Below are 4,155 nucleotides of genomic sequence, written 5' to 3'. Positions count from 1 at the left end.
ACGATCCGTATATGAAGCACGCCATAGTGGGAGAGACCGGAAATTTTGACCACCAGAGGTTCTTTAACGTGCGCTTAAATCTAAGCACATGGGTGTCTTCGTATTTCGGGTCCAGCGAAATGCGGCCGCCGTAGCCGGGATTCGATTACGGCACCTCGTGTTAGCAGCTGAAAGCATAGTCACTAAGCAACGACGGCGGGTAAAGAAAGCGGAAAACCAGAGGGGTTAACCTGAAGAGCAAATCCGGATTCGTCACTGCATTGGGCATAAAGGGCGGGGAGGTAGGAATAAAAAAAGAAAGAGAAGAGAGACCGGGCGCAGGCAGACGTCTACAACCGGTCATTTTCACAACACATAATACTGCGCAGCAATGAGCACCAATAAAGCCTGAAGGCATTGATGCAAGTTTGTTCTTTAGAATTACAGCAGTGCATGCGTCGCCCGGTGATGCTATTTTAATTTTTAATAGTGTTTGTTCTGACGATGCTCCATGATTAATGAGAGCGACCGAAGTTGCGAGCAATCGCCTCTGTATCGAAGACAGTCAAACAAAATGTGTCCACGGGTCTTTAGTAATACCAAGTTGCATTGTCTGCCATGCTGGCCTTGCATTGTCTGTCATCTGCTATCCTTGCCTTGAAAGCCACTCCTAGTCATAGTGGACAAAGCAGGGTAAACTATGGTTAGCAGAGCATATATGGGATGCGAAGGCGGAGCAAAAGGTTTAGGGAGTGCAGTAGGCTGTGGGTTTTAAAACTTTGCGGGCTCGACACGCAAAGCGAGGTGCCTAGTGCAAGCGCTCAAAGTTTTTAGCGGCATCTGATCTTGACAACAGTATCGATTCCTCTGTGCTTTATTCAAGAGCTGACCGAGCGGCGTCATCGGCGTGTTCATTACCGATGACGTGGCAGCGAACCAGAAGCCACTAAAATGTGACGTGCTGCACAAAGGAGCAGCATGCCACATTTGAAGGGCTTCCAAGTTTCAATGGAGGAAGTATTTATCCTTGCAACTTTTCTGTGTGCAGAGTATTGTTGCGTTCTGTAAGCTCGAACACCAGCTGTTAGTACTGTTCGTGCAGCATGACAGATAGTAAAGACTATGGAGGAGCCTTCGAGTTGCTGAACATTTACCATCTGCCAGATAGTTCTTGGCTGGCGAGACGAACTTGCAGCTCGAAGAGGTTCAAGTTCCGCTGCCGTCGATCTCATCGGGTGACACGTCATGGCACCCACGATGGTGACTCTCGCTATGATCTCTAATTATTGCACCAGCCTTCTATGAGGCTTCACTTCCGTCACAATCAATTCTTTATTGGTGTCTGGTTCAACACAGTGTGTACCTCACCTTTTCAAGCACCAGAAAAAAAAAAATTTTGAGCTAGCATTTGCTGCTGCTAAACAACTATAGTTGCTCTTTTTGGAGATGATGTGAACCGACCATGCCACCATCTGTAGCGATGACTCAGCGGCTCTCCAGCGCTCAGTTAGAACCGTCGTTGTCGAAAGATGACATGGCACAAAAAAAGGGCAGTGTGAGAGATACCACGGTACACTGTCGAGGAGTTGGTTGACGAGTAAACAAGTTCTGGCTTTCGCTGTTTCCTGTTAAATTTCGATATTTTTCTGCGAATGCATTCTCTTATTCAAAAGCGTTACGTTGAGTGTTGCGAGTATAACCTGCCGAATGAGTCCAAGCGGACTTCAGGTTTTATTAAAATTGAACCGATAAGATCCCGTCTGTGCAACAAGATAATGCAAACGCATCAAAAAGAGAATCTAATAAAGTTAATTCGCCCCTACCTTCTTTAGCTCTAAACAGGACAGACTATTTTTTTTAAATTTTTATCAGAACGCAAGAATAACACAGATAACAAAATAACGAACAGTGCACTCCTAGCTCGCATTAAGTTGTTTGTGATCCACTTTTTTTATGTCATCATATTCGTTGTCGCACTGCAGGACCATCATCACCAAGAACTTTTTTTTTACTTACAGGCAATTTCTTCGGACTTCTCAGTAACGGGAGATAAGGGTGATAATATGCCCTGGGCTATTGTGTTTTTCCTTATTTTACTATTAGTAGTCTCGCGGTCAACACGCGCACTACAGTGGTAAGTGTTATTAATTAGCCCAAATATTATTGAATATTTTTCGTCCAGACAAAATGCTGCGATGAGTACGAACTATCACCGCTGCATCACTTCTGACTCTCGAACACACAACTCACACAAGCGAAAATAAAAATTGAAGAGGAAACATAATTGGCCAAAATATGATAATCTTCCCGGCAAAGTAAGTTGTTACTGATAAAAGTGACATGGTAATATTAACTTCCTTCACAGCGCATTGGCGTAAAAATAAACATTTCAGCTGCTTTACATCCGCTTTTTCCGGTGGTCGACAGCGTGAGATGACTTCAGGTGGAAAAGTACAACCTCTTTTCAGAGACCTGGATGCTTAGAATTGCTGCATCGCGTGAAGGTGATGGTATAGAAGGCTGGTATAAAGCTAGAGTGTTGGAATATAGGCAAAATGTTGAAGCATTACCAAGGTGGTGGGAGATTCAAAGCTATGCTTTCACCGTATTCGAATATATATTTTCGTCTGCGCACTCAAGCGCGCCAATGCTTCACGACACTGCTGCAGCCAAAAAACGATCTGATGTTTCACAGATAGATAAGACACAGCTAGGCCTACACTTATAGTAGGATGGACCAGTCTCCTTCACCGTTTCCTCATGTGTCGTTGTCACCCAGGCCATATTTGTTGCGAACAAGCTCAAGGTGCCCGATACGACGACTACAGCAAATGAAATTGCCGCTTAGCGTTCATCCTGTAAGAACATCCTCGAAAGTGGATCACATTTCGCTCAGGCCATAGCTCATAGTTTGAGTGAGCCCTACAACGGAGGACTCCAGAGCAATCGCTATCTCAGAGAAAATAAGTGGCATCATGAATAAACACGTTGCTTATGATATGGTCCGGTGACTCAATAAAAAATCTCGCACAGTTCCTCTACACTTGTCCAGCACAGACGCTGAGCTGGATCTCCGTGCGCTTGCTCACACCTAGAGGGAAGCTATGGAACACCTCCGAGCGTCTCAAGCTGCTGTCTTCACATAGAGTTGGCCATTCGTTGAAGCTGCCACTGCCATCGCAAAGTTCCCGCTCCTGCGATGCAAATTTGCTTTTTTATTTTCTATCTTTTCCCCTTACCCCTTATCCAAGCCTAACGTTGCGAACCGGGCGTGGCCTTGGTGAGCCTTCCATCCTTTCCTTCTTCGTCTGTCATTCTCTCTAGTCGTCCGTGTCTGGCTAGGAGAGAGAGAAAAAGAAACGCTTATTGATAAGTTAATACTAAAAAGTAAGTCTTTTTGTGGCTTTTACGAAAGCTTACTCTTTCCTCATTGGAATAGCAGGCACTCCCATGTACCATTCCTGAAGCAGTGAAAATACAAGTCTTGCATTTTTGTTCTCGTTACGACATCGAGCGCGACAGCCAGATTTGAGCCATACTAGCTTCATTCTAAACAATCTTAACAGAGAAAGATCATATAGCATGACTTTATGTGTTGCAGGCTCACGAAGCAACACAGGCATTGTTTTAACTGGCCTCAGTGGCAGATTGCGAGAGAGATGGGCAACTCCCCGTGTGCGCGATGTTTGTGCCTCCCTCTCTCGCTCAACCTGGTTTCCTTTAGAGCGTGGCTCTGCGCCTCAACGTCCTACCTTGTAACCGAGCGAACGAGCACAGCAAAAGATGAAAGCGAACGCACAGAATCGCACCAGATGCAAGAAGAGAGCGCGTGGGGAATACTTGAGAAGGAAGCTTTAGTGAAAGCGCGACGTGGAAAATAGTGGAGGAGCAAAGGGAAAACTGCCTGCGCATGCGCTATGTTGCCGGCGACCACAGCATCCGCCGCCGCGTGGGCGATCTCACCTGCGCTTCCTAGGGGGCGCCAGGGTGGCGTGAGATGGGGAGGGCTACGCTCGTCCGCGGCATCAGCTGCTGAGGTCAGTCCGCGGTACCAGAGTGTGTGACGGGCAGGGTTGTCAGGTTGGGCGATTTCTCGCCAAACTGGCTACTTTTAGAGGCTCCTGGCGACCGAAAATCATGCTTGGCGACTTGGCTACTTTCTGGTTACTTTTTGCG

Source organism: Dermacentor variabilis, chromosome 1 (genome assembly GCF_050947875.1).
Source record: "Dermacentor variabilis isolate Ectoservices chromosome 1, ASM5094787v1, whole genome shotgun sequence".
NCBI lineage: Eukaryota > Metazoa > Arthropoda > Arachnida > Ixodida > Ixodidae > Dermacentor > Dermacentor variabilis.
Note: the sequence above shows the minus strand (reverse complement) of the source record.